The 13617-nt window shown below is 38.5% G+C and overlaps 1 protein-coding gene across 5 annotated transcripts in view; it reads left to right on the plus strand.

The window, feature by feature from the left end:
- LOC131031599 (uncharacterized) overlaps positions 1-13617 on the plus strand; it is a 250528-nt gene that overhangs the window by 54225 nt on the left and 182686 nt on the right. The gene's annotated exons all lie outside the window — the stretch shown is intronic.

Below are 13617 nucleotides of genomic sequence, written 5' to 3' on the forward strand. Positions count from 1 at the left end.
TTCCTGTCTTTTTTCCAAACAAAAATCATGAGTACATTCATCAACCATCAGAATGTTAATTTAGGAATATTTTTTTCAATATATGCATCTTAGATGAAATCTGAGAACAAAAAATAACATCAGTTTAATGATAGGTTCACAAGTAAATCATCTCCCTATATGCTATAAATGCAAGAAGCACTAACATCTAAGCCTGCATAAGCAAAACCTTAACATGTACAGCAACTGTACGTGTTTGATTTCAAAATTAGAGTGAAATCTTGCTTGAACAACCTTAACTTCCCTAAAGTGAGATGAGCGTAGGAAAAGAATATTGATCATCACATAAAATCCCGATGGCTAAATCTGGCAACATAAATATGGAAAATATATGCTGAATTGAAAATCCAATAACTTGCATATTTTGAACCATAGTAGCATTCTATTTACACTGCATTGTAAAAATATAAATGGAATTGAGCTATCCAGGTTTAAAACAGGGGAAACTTGGCATAATCTTCAGAAGTAAGAACTGCTGTCCTATTTATAAGAGCAGAGAACTAAACTAATTTTGTTAATTCGTGTTATATATATTGTTTATAGATAAAAGTAAAGCTATAAAATATGAAAATGCTAACTATTTAGAAAAGTGTATGACTTAAAAAAATCTATTTTGTTTACACCTAAGAGGTTCTATGTAATAAAATAAAAAAGATACCCTAAAATAGTAGGTTGTTCCATCATGAAACATGTCCCATCATGTTAGGGGTAGCATATTTTACTTAAAGTGTCATTAGGGTATAAGTTAAAAAGAAAAACTTTCATCATGCTTTGAAATTAGACTTATAATTGACTAAAAGCATAAAATTAATAAAATACTCTATATCTAATCCTAAATCAAATTATTAAGTCTAGCTCTGCTTTGTATTTTTTTTCTCTAAATAAACGTGAGTTACATATATAAACCAGGTTTTGAAAAGTTTGGGAAAAGTCAAGGCAAATGTGACAGGTTGTGACTACTAAAGGTAGATCACAGAATGCTTAAGAGTGATGCTACTATGCTTTGAACTATCTTAGAAAATAGTTGGCATTTTCATAATTATAATGTTTACCATCTAGCAATTTGAACATGGAAATGGGCTGTGTTGGAAGTAGAGTTTTATTGACTATACACTCAGTGTTGCTGCAGCATCACTAGATGAAGATTTACAATTAAAACCCTCTGAAATTTCAGGTCATGACACTTTTGGTCAGGAATTTAGCATAAATCTCAAAGTATGAACAAGTCTCAGCAGAAAATAATTTAGATTACTACTGAATATGCTGAGAATTTGATAGCTTTTGATGCTTGATGAAAAATGACTACCATTCATTTATATAATATAGCTCTCTATTGGCAATTTACGTATTGAGAAGTTTCAATGGGTATCTTGTTGCAAGTTCAGTTTTCATTAGGTATCTTGTTTGATATACTTTTCATGGTGACATTTGAAGTACATTACAAGCTTTAATTTGCATAGTCCAGTCCCAAATCTGTAATGCCCATAATTTTTACTTCAGGACATGTTGTCCTCATTTTTTGAAATGCAAAAATGAAGGCAACCCCTATGAAATTTCTCAAAGAAATTCATATTATTTTTTCTCTAATGCACGTTTTTCGAGGTCAAAATTTGTCTTGAGTGGCGTCTAGATGCTTGTGTGAGTTTTAGCCTTCCTTGTTCAAGTTTTGGTCTATTTTCGTTGTCTTTCCCTTTCTTTTTAGAGCAATTTCGGGTTTGGAGACTTAAATTGCAAGTGGAAAGAAGCTAGCAAGTTGTATCACTCACTTGCAATCGGGTCTCTAAGACCCGATTACAAGTAAGTGATGTTTTTATCACTTAGAGATTTTGAAGACATGTAGTCGAGGGGCTAGGACCTGGTTACATGTGTAATGCTCTGTTTTATAATTTAAAGTATTATCATTTCTAGTCGGGTCTTTAGAACCCAATTACAAGTGTGTTTGTCAAAGTGAAGGAAAACAGTTTCTTGACTCTTGCATCGGATTTTTGATGGTTCGATTCATCTCCAAGTCTCATCAATGAAGGGCATCATCTGTTTCGTTGCATTAATGATGCAATGATCGTGTTATGAAAGGATTTCTCTTTCCAAGTCGCTTATATGAGCCTTTGGGGAGTTCTTTCTTAGCTTTCTTTTGTTTCTTTGAAGTTATTTTTCAGAGATTGGGCGGTTTCCATCTTTTTTAGGTATGTGTTTCTGCGTTTTCTTCTCTTTTCATGTCGTCTCTTTCCTTTGTAAATGCTTAGTTGTGTCTTGTGTTTTTCATCGCTTTGTGTAGTAGGGTTTTTGCATCCAAATAACATCTTTGAGGGCCATTTTTTGCAAGTTTCTTTTTTCCCTGCTTGTATTTGTTTCGACCCAAGCATGTTTCATCTTTGTGCTTTCAAATGAATCACTTGCGATTGGATATTAATAACCCGATTGCAAGTCTCTCTTTTTCTTTCCAATTCATATTTGTAAAGATTTGCATTTGGGCCGCCAAGATGTGATTTTAAGTTCGTCATTTTGCCCTTAATACGCTTGCAAGTTGCTTAACTCTTGCAATCGGGTCTCTTAGGCCAGATTGCAAGCTTATTCTACCTCATTTTTCTGGTTCACATGCAATCGAGTCCTAGGGACCCGATTGCTATAGTTCATCGATAAGCTTTCCCCCATTTTGCCTTAAAAAGTGATCACTGGGTCTTCATTGCATAACTACAAGTCTTAATGTTTTCAAATGCAAATGAACTATCACTTGTAATCAGGTCTTCAAGACCCGATTGCAAGTGGTTCACTTGCATATAAACTCCCCAAATCTGCCGGTTTAAGGAAAACTATCAAGCTTTGTTACGTATTTGCAATTAGTTCTCAGTTGCAGTCTGGTCTTGAAGACCCGATTACAAGTATGAGTTATATCATTTTACCCACTTTTTGTTTACTTGCAATCGGGTCGAGTAGAAGTTTATCATTATGTAGACACCTAAAATTGTCCAGTCTTATTTATTTAATTATCTAAGCTTAATTCTTCTATTAATTAAATAAATCTTTATTTATTTAATTAATTCATTTATCCTTTTCTAGCCTTATTTCTCATTTAAATAAATACATTTATTTATTTTAATTATCCTTTTCCTAAATTAAATAAATATCTTATTTATTTAATTATCCCACTTCTACTATTAATTAAATAAATCTTTATTTATTTAATTAATTCATTAACCTTTTCTACCCATGACACATGTCATTCATCTCTTAATTCATACACTACCTACCCCTTTCATTATTTTATTATTTCTTTTACCTACCCTCTAATCATAGCCGACCTCCTTTTACACCTCTCAATCTTATCCCTCCATTTCATATTGTGTCTTCTATATAAGGAGATGCTTCCCTCATTATCAAACCCTAACAACTTGATCAATTGACTACTTGGCATATATGATCCTACTTGCAACCACATTCCGTTCTTTGTTGAGCTCTTGTGCACATAAAATCTGAGAGCAAATATATCAAGCAAGATCAATGGAGATAGGAAGAATGGAGATCAAAACCCTATTGGACATGTGATGGTATAATCCTTGTGATTTCATTTGATTTGCATTGTCTTAGGTAATCTTCATATGTTATGGTGGATCTTTGTTGTTGTTAGGCTAGGGTTTTGTGGTTGAATTCATTTAGCCTTTCAATATTGTTATTATTGTTATCCATTTTGTCGGGCATAATAGCGTCTGTGTTGTCTAGCCGCGTCTGTGAAGGACAAAATCGCGTCTGTGTTCCAACAGTCAACATTGCATTTGGCAAACAAAAAAATCTTAGAAGCGCGTATGTGTTAAACAGAGCCGCGTCTGTGTCCAGAATTGAAAAACTGTTACAGTCCAGCAAACATAAGCAAAAAAATCTCAGAAGCGCGTCTGTGTTAAACAGAGCAAAGCCTGTGTCGGGAAACCGCGTCTGTGAAGTATACAGGCGCGCCTATGTCCAAAATTGAAAAAAAAAAAACTGTTACAGTCCAGCAAACAAACACAGTCAGTTTCGGAATTCTTGAGCTTCCTAGGTCATTTCTCCAGGGTTTCATTTAGCATTCAACCTGTCTTTGGGTCTCACAAAGTCCATCATTGCTTTACATCTCACTTTACATTCACATTTGTCTAAACTTGAGTCAAAAGGTCACTTGCTTGTCCTCATCATACTTTGTCAACACACTACATACAACAACACTTTGCTAAGTGGTCCCTCATCAAGGTTTCTTACCTTTGGGTCTCATTTGGTCTTACTTAGAGTCAAGGTCAACTTACCTCATCAAGAGAAACTATCCTCTCTTTGGAAGTCACACGTACTCTACTACATACATACTTGGTCTTACACTTTGGGCATTGCAAGTACACTTCAGATTCATTTACATTCCATCCAACTCTTGGTCTTCCATACTCTTTCCATTTTTCATCTAGTCTCTCACATCTTGGTCAATACCTAGTTCATGGTTGAAACCCGTCTTCAAAAATCTAGGAGAGAAACTAAAGAGGCTCAAAAGTCCGCAAACATGAGTTCTTATGAGTATGACAATGATATCTTTTTCAATTCTGATCATACTACATTACCTGACATGGATGTCTATAGAAACATTCCAAATGTTGAGAACATGGACACTATAAACAACAATGCTACACACAATGACAATGTGGACAACTTTTCAGTACATTCAGCAGATGTGGAAGAATCCATTATGAATCCCCATTTCAATCGATTGGTTGAGGAAATAATGAGGAGGGATAGACAATACTTCTTACAAATGATGGCACAAAGTGGAGCCAAGATACCTCATGATTTTGACATGTCTCAAATAATGGAAAATCAACCTTTGCAACAACCTCACTCCAACATGGATCAAAGGAGACCTAATAGTGGAGGAAATAGAGGACCACACATGGTACCTGAATCACCATCAGCTTTGCTTCAAAAACCGGAGGTCCCACATACACATGGTCAAACATATGATACTCACCTTCGCAGACCATTATGGAAATCTTATGGAGAAAAATATGCTCAATCACATATCAATGCTAAAGATCAACCACTAAAGCAATGGGATATTCCAAGGCATGCTCAAAATTTGGACACAAGGAAACCCCACATCAAATTTGGGGGCAACACAATAGAACATGACATGCCTGTAGAATATGGTATACATGCACAAAATAGATATGGTGTTCCTCAACATGAATCTATACCAAGTGGTCCACATACACAGCATTACTACAGACCTCCTCCATATGAACATGTGTATGATCAATATCATCCATATATGCAACATGCTCCTCCTTCAATTGGTGCCTCAAGCATGGGGTATGGTCCAAGAAGTCGATCTCCACCTAAGAGCAGTTTGGAACAACAAATCAGGGACTTACAAAAGAAAATGGAGGACATAAATGCACCAAAGCCAACATACACAATGAGGGACATATGTCCTTATCCATTTGACAAGAGCATTCCAATGCCTCCTTTTCCTACACACTTTGTGACGCCTAAATTTGATAAGTATAGAGGAAAAGGGGATCCTAAGGCACACATAAGACAGTTTTTCACAGCTTGCATTGAGGTAGCAGCAGAAGAGACATATTTGATGAGATTATTCCCACAAAGCTTAGGTGATCAAGCTATGGAATGGTTCTCCCAACTTCCACCTGGTATTAAGTCATGGGGTGACTTAGCAGAGGCATTTATTCAACATTTCTCCTACAACATAGAGACAGACATATCAGTCACTACTTTGTGCAACACCAAGCAAAAAGAGGGAGAATCTTTTGCATCATTTTTACAAAGATGGAGAAATCTAGCCAGCAGATGCTCTTGTGAAATTCCACAAAAACAAATGGTAGAAATGTTCACACAAAATGTTAACAAAGACATTGGCTATGATCTAAGGAAAACTTGTTTGTCCACCTTCAAGGACGTCATTGAAAAAGGCTTAGTGATAGAAAAGGTCCTAATTGAACAAGGAGTCATTAAAATATTCAAGGAAAACAAAGATGACTTTAAAGGAAAAGACAAGCCAAGATTTTGGAATAAAAACAAGAACACAGTCAATGATGGTGTTGTTGATGCCAATACAGTGAGACCTAAATTCATTTTTTCTGGATCAAGCTCTACAAACAATCAAGTGAATACTCAAACAACTTCTAGATCACGAAGGAAGTATACACCGTTGGGAGAACCACTTGAGTCAGTTTTTAAGAAGCTTGTGGCAAACAAGGTAATCACAGTTCTAGATTTTCCTCCATATGAACCAAAGGTTAAACCAAATTGGTGGAATGATGATGAGTATTGTGAATTTCATAAGAGCAAGGGTCATAAGACAGGAAATTGTCATCGATTGAAGAACATCATACAAGACCTCATTGATAGAGGTGATATTGAGATTGAGTGACATTCATCCAATCAAGAACATGAGATGTTTAAGGAACCATTCCCAAAACATGACAAGGGAAAAGCTAAAGCCACAGATGACAAAACCAACTATACCAGAGCATCCTACAACTATGATTCAACTATCAATCACATATCGATGGACAATTACGTCTCTACTATTATCATCAAGGACAAAGCGTCTGAGAATTCTACTCAGAGACCCAAGATTGTCCTAAAAGGTGTTGGATCTTCTTCGGAACCTACCTCTGAATGTCATGTTACAACTCGCCGAAGTAAATTCACTTTGCAAGGTGCTACAACTAAAAACACAGCTTCTTCATCAACCAAACCTGAGTATGACCTTGTAGAACAGCTAGGGAAGACACCCGCCCTCATCTCCATTCTTGAACTATTACGCATATCTCCCGCACATAAAGCCATTCTTGACAAAATCTTGAGAGATACTACCGTCCCTACTGATCTAAACGTGGACCAGTTTCAAGCCATGGTGGGATACCTTTCTATTCCACATTCACTTACTTTCACCGAAGCCGATGACGCCTCTGTAAGTCAGCCACATAATGCACCATTACACATTGAAGCCTTCATACACAAACATTGAATAAAAAGAGTCCTGATAGATGGAGGAGCAGGTCTAAACATTTGCACATTAAGCACTATCACACAATTGGGATATTCTGATAAAGCTGTGAATTCTACAAACAAGATCACCATTAAAGCATATGATGATGAAGAGCGTTCATCCAAGGGTACAGTCATCTTACCTCTCAGAGTTGGGCCAGTTACAAAGGATGTGGTCTGTCAAGTCTTGGATCTAAATCTCACTTACAACATATTGCTAGGACGTCCTTGGATTCATGAAATGAGGGCAGTCCCATCCACATATCACCAATGCATTAAGTTTCCTCATAATGGAGTGGAAGTAACAGTTAACGGTGATCCTAATCCATTCATATACTGCAATAACCTGAAATCAAAGACTGAGACCATCATTCCCAGCAATCGTGAGGCCGTTCCTTCATCGGCATACATTGATCCTGAGTCATTAAAACCTTCGACATCAAAACAAGGTGAGCTTAAAGGCAAGTTTCAGGACAAAGGCATGGGGGAATATACTTTAAATCAGACCATGTACTTACGACAAGTCATGAGTTCCCCAAAAGAATATGGAAGACCACATCCTAACAAGCAAGTATCCATCATGATGCTCAAATGGGACCCTACTACCTTTCAAAGATGGGGTGAACTAGAAGAGGAAGATTTATACCAAATGCTTTTCAGAGACAATGAAGAGGAAACACAAGATCACGTCAATCTACCATGTGAGAAATATGGCAAAGGCTTCAAAATTCTACAAAAATTCGGGTACGATGGAAAAAGCCCTCTGGGATTATGAAAGGAAGGCATCATTGAACCTTTACAACCTGAATCGACTTTCAAGAAGGAACGCTCGAAAGGACTTGGTTTCTTAACTTCCAAGGTCCACACCCAAAGGACAGAAGAAGCCTTACAAATCAAAGCTGCCAAAATCCAACAAGAGAATTGCTATTCCACAGATTCCAACGAATGGGAATGGGGTTCCGACAAGTCGTCCAGTGACTACGAGCTCACTGAGACATTCAGAGAGCCAAATGAACCCACAGAAGAAGAGGAGTTTTATAACAAGTTCAGAGTTGGTCAAGAAACAACCCATGAGGAGTCTACATAGTCCTTGTCTCAAGGTTCTAGGTTGAAATCACATAGGATGAGAACACCTGTCCCAGAGTGCGCTACTAGTGATGATAATTTGGATTCGCTCGCGATCGAGACTGATGAGGAGAGTGCCATCGATGACCTCGATAATTACCTTGACATACCCGAATATAACCACATCTTCACTCTTAGCCCCGCTAACTTCGAAGACATTAACGACCTTCCCCTTGTTCACCACCAACTCATTGACTGGGATCATGAAGGACCTGCACAGTTTGATACATTCCAAAACGATGAAGCTTTTATAGACTATCTAGGCATAAGAGATGATCTTCCCCCTGGAGACCATAAAGCGGGATACACTATAGAACTCAATAGCGTGGCATATTTTGGTGAGGGTGTCGGACCTTCCAGTCGCAAAAATGTGAAAATAAGAACAAATCAAGGGTCTTATGGCGAAAACCACATTGTGGCGCTATCTGACCCCAAAAAAGTAAAAAGAAAGGACGTATCTGAGGGCGAAAACCTCTCTGAGGCACCCGAAGATGGAAGGCTCGACATTCTCCCAGCATCATATGAGGAAAAGTCATCCATGTTGGTAGAGGAGACTATCAAAACAAACATTGGTACAGAAGAGGTTCCACACAACATATTCCTAGCTCAATCATTGACAGAGTTTGAAAGGTCAAAATTCATAAGTTTCTTCAAAGAACGACAAATCAACTTTGCCTGGTCATACGCTAATATGCCTGGATTAGACCCGGATCTGGTAATGCATCATTTGACAGTTAAACCGGGGGCAAAACCAGTAAAACAGAAACTAAGAAAAATGCATCCACAAGTGGCATTACTGGTCAAAGCAGAATTTGAGAAATTACTCGATGTCGGATTCATAGGCTCAATCGATTATCCTGAATGGATCTCCAACTTGGTACCTGTTAGTAAACCGGATCGCAACATCAGAATTTGCACAGATTTCAGAGACATCAACAAAGCTTGTCCAAAGGATGACTTCCCATTACCAAATATTGACTTGATCGTTGATCTCACAGCAGGTCATGAAATGTTATCATTGATGGATGGATTCTCTGGTTATAATCAAATAAGGATCGCACGAGAGGATCAACATAAAACAGCATTTACTTGTCCGTGGGGAACTTTCTGCTGGAATGTCATGCCTTTCGGGGTAAAGAATGCAGGTGCTACATATCAAAGAGCCATGACTACTATCTTTCATGACTTCATGCATGTAACTGTGGAAGATTATGTTGACGACCTCTTGGGCAAATCAATAGACAAAAATACACATTTGGACATACTTTCAGTCGTCTTTGATCGGTTGGAAAAATACAAAGTAAGATTAAACCCCAAGAAATGTGTCTTTGGAGTAACCTCCGGGAAGCTCCTAGGATTCATTGTATTCAAAAGAGGAATTGAAGCTGATCCAGCAAAAGTCAAGGCCATCTTGGAAATGCAACCTCCAAGGAATATCAGTCAGCTTCGATCCTTACAAGGCAGACTCCAGTCCATCCGAAGATTCATAGCACAACTGGCAGATAAGTGTAATCCTTTTCAGCACCTGCTACATAAAAACATCAAATTCAAATGGGATGATAACTGTCAACAGGCTTTCCAGACGCTGAAAGATTACCTTCTGAACCCGCCAGTTCTGATGCCACCAGTTCCAGATCAACCACTGTTACTATACATATCAGCTACTCCAACAGCGCTGGGGGCACTCTTAGCACAACAAAGTGCTCAAGGCAAGGAAAAAGCAGTATACTATATCAGTTGCACATTGGTAGGATACGAGCTAAACTACACACCAATTGAGCGTGCATGTCTCGCCGTGGTCTTTGCTTCGCAGAAATTACGACATTACATGCTCACTCATAAGACCAAGTTAGTTGCAAGAATAGACCCATTGAAATATCTTCTTAACAAAGCGACACTTACTGGGCGACTGGCCAAATGGATAATGATCCTGAGTGAATTCGACATCGAGTATGTGGATAGAAAAGCAATAAAAGGACAAGCCATCGCAGATCAATTAGTAGATGCTCCCATGATAGATGATGTTCCTGTAAGTTCAGAATTTCCAGATGAATCCATTTTGACAATGTCACATGCAAAACCATGGCAACTGTACTTTGACGGCTCATACACACAGCATGGGGCAGGAGCTGACATCCTCTTTATAACTCCTCAAGGGGATTCTATACCAAAATCATACCGCTTATCATTTCCTTGCACTAACAATATAGCGGAGTATGAGGCATTAACTACAGGATTACGAATTGCAGTTCAATGGAAGATCCAGGAACTTCGTGTTTTTGGGGACTCCCAACTTGTCATCCGTCAAGCAACTAATGATTACCAAACAAAAGATGAAAAGTTAATGCCTTATAAACAACTGGTGGATGATCTGAAACAACACTTCACAAAGATAGACTTTGAGCAGATACCAAGAGAGCAGAATCGCGCCGCAGATGCCATGGCTACAATTGCTTCACTGATCGATCTACCTCCAAACGAGACCCGCTATGAGTTCTTGGTGGATAACCTTTTGGTCCCTTCATATGAGATCATGCCTACTGAGATGATATGTGTTGTCGGTCCCGAATCCCAGTTATATGGTTCCATTTTCACATACCTACGTGACAATACTTTACCTCCTGATCTATCAAATAACCAACGTCGCACTTTCATTCGCCAATCCTCTCGATATGTCATTTTAGCTGATATCCTATACCGGCGAGGTCTAGATGGCACTCTTCTTAGATGTTTAGAACGTGACGAAGCTCAGATTGCGTTACGGGAAGTGCATGAAGGAATATGTGGTCCACATGCTAGTGGTCCTACCTTGGCCAAGAAACTCATCAGGACTGGATATTACTGGCCCAATATGGAGAAAGACTCATATCAGTTTGTCAAGAAATGTAAGCAATGTCAAATTCATGGAGATCTCATACATGCGCCAGCACAAGAACTTCAACCACTTGCGTCTCCTTGGCCCTTTTGTCAGTGGGGACTCGATCTCATAGGCAAGATTCACTCTCCTTCCAATGGTCATAAATTCATTATCACTGCCATAGAGTATTTTACAAAATGGATTGAAGCCGTGCCTCTCACACAAGTTACTGGAAAACAGATTGCTACATTCATCCTCAACTATATCATTTGCCGATACGGTATTCCTGTTTCCATTATCACTGATAACGGGCGTCCATTCAAAAATCAGGATGTTCGTGAACTCTGTGACCGCTTCCATATCTTTCATCGTTTCTCCACACCATATTACCCCCAAGGTAATGGCCAAGCTGAGGCATCTAACAAAACAATCCTTAAAATCCTAAAGAAGACAGTTGACGATGCTGGTCGTAATTGGCATATCCAACTTAATCCTGCACTTTGGGCCTACCGTACAAGTGTCCGCACACCTACAGGAGCTACACCTTATTCACTTGTCTATGGCGCTAAAGCTGTCTTGCCTATTGAGGTCGAGCTACCCTCTTTACGGATTTCTTTGCAAAACATCATCGGTGATGAAGACTATAGGGTCTCTCGCTTACAAGAGCTGGAACTACTGGATGAACGACGACAAACTGCTTTCAATCATCTCAAGGCTTACCAACAACGAATGAGTCGCAACTACAATCACAAGGTCAAGCCTCGCACATTTGAGGTGGGTGACTTAGTTCTCAGAGAAAATCCTAAAAATCAACAAGACAGAGAGAAGAAGGGCAAGTTCGAACCAAATTGGCTTGGTCCTTACATCATTATAGCAGCATATGGATCTGGGGCATATCAGCTCTCAACTATAGAAGGTGAACCTTTGGAGGATCCTATCAACAACATGCACCTTCGCAGGTTTTACACATAGCTCTTCAAAGTATCCTAATTCAAAAAATACAAAAAAATAAAATAAAAATTCAAAAATACAAAAATAAAAATTATAAAACAAAAAAATCGTTACTTGGTGAAAACCTGGCAAACAGGCGCCTTGTGACACAAAAAACATTGAAAAATCGAAAAAATTAAAGAGAAATAATTTCGTCCAACGGTGAAAACCACTTCGGTGGCGCCCTGGGCAAGTACCATGGTGAAAACTGGGTCACTAGCGCCATGCGTAGAGACATTGCTCCTCCCTCCTTCAGGATTCTCTTTCATCATTTCACTTTGCACACACTCACAACCTATTCGTTCATAATAAACTTACCCATTCCCATCATGGCTTGTTATTGATCTACCCAAGATTGGTTAGCCATTCATAATAAACATTCCTTTTCATCCCTTTCCATCCATAATAAATCAGATCCTATCTGTGGCTAAGGCAAAATCCTACGTCTAGTAATGGGTGTGGAACTGAGAACATCACATGTTTCGAGGAGTACAGTTTCTTCCAGCTTCCTTCAGTCTATCCGCGCATAATCCGCAATAAAGCAACATTTGCATCACAGATCCGCAATAAAGTTTCATCTTCTCCGCAATAAAGTATCAGTTTCATGGATTCAGTCAGTTTTAGATGAGACACAACAGCAACAATGGGCTTCAACGAATCAAATCTTTCAACAGACTTAGACAACATTATGGTTCAGTGCTATCTATCCTTTCTATGAAAGTAAACATTGTGACCACAATCAAATAAGACTTATACAAGTGACAAGACACACTAAACTTGAAGACTACAGGGGATGTTGGTGTCGAGTCTTGGTTTTCTTTTGATTTCATCTTTTTTGGTGACATGTCTTTTAGCTTTTCCGGGATGTCTTTGACTAGAGATTCTATCTCCAGGATGTCTTTGACTAGAAAGGCGAGGATGGGGTATCGTCACCTATTTGTATTTGCTGTCTGTGGATTGTCTCTTAGTAATGCTATGACTTGTCCAAGGATATGAGGACACTGTGAGTCTAGTGTGAACTGCGGCATTCCTTGTTTGTGACTGTCTTATCTCCATGCAAACAGGTACAATGACTTTCTGGGTCGAACATATGCCTTGATTGTCATAACCTATTTTGCCATAATAAAGCTCAATGATGATAATGCACAAGAAGCTTTTTCACTTTCATATCTTCTGTCTTTCATCCCCCCTTTCTTGATTGACTTCCATCGTCCTTCTCGAGTCCGTGTAGCCTGCTATCACATGACTGAGTATAATGACACACCAAAAACATTTGCATTTCATGTAGCTGCACCTACATTACCACATATAAGCATTTCATACATACATATAGATATCACAATTGCATCACATCCTGCACACAACACCTGTTAGCACAATTTACATTTGCATTATCATATTCATCTGCATTACATACATTCACATTTGCATCATGCATAACATTTTAAAACATAAAAGAACAAACATATTGCATTGCATCATATAAATATTTGCATCCATATCATAAGCATCACATAAGAACATCTCATCACATAGGTACACATGCATATAGTTGCCGCAAAGATGAATCATCTCATATATAT

This window comes from Cryptomeria japonica, chromosome 2 (genome assembly GCF_030272615.1).
Source record: "Cryptomeria japonica chromosome 2, Sugi_1.0, whole genome shotgun sequence".
Lineage (NCBI taxonomy): Eukaryota > Viridiplantae > Streptophyta > Pinopsida > Cupressales > Cupressaceae > Cryptomeria > Cryptomeria japonica.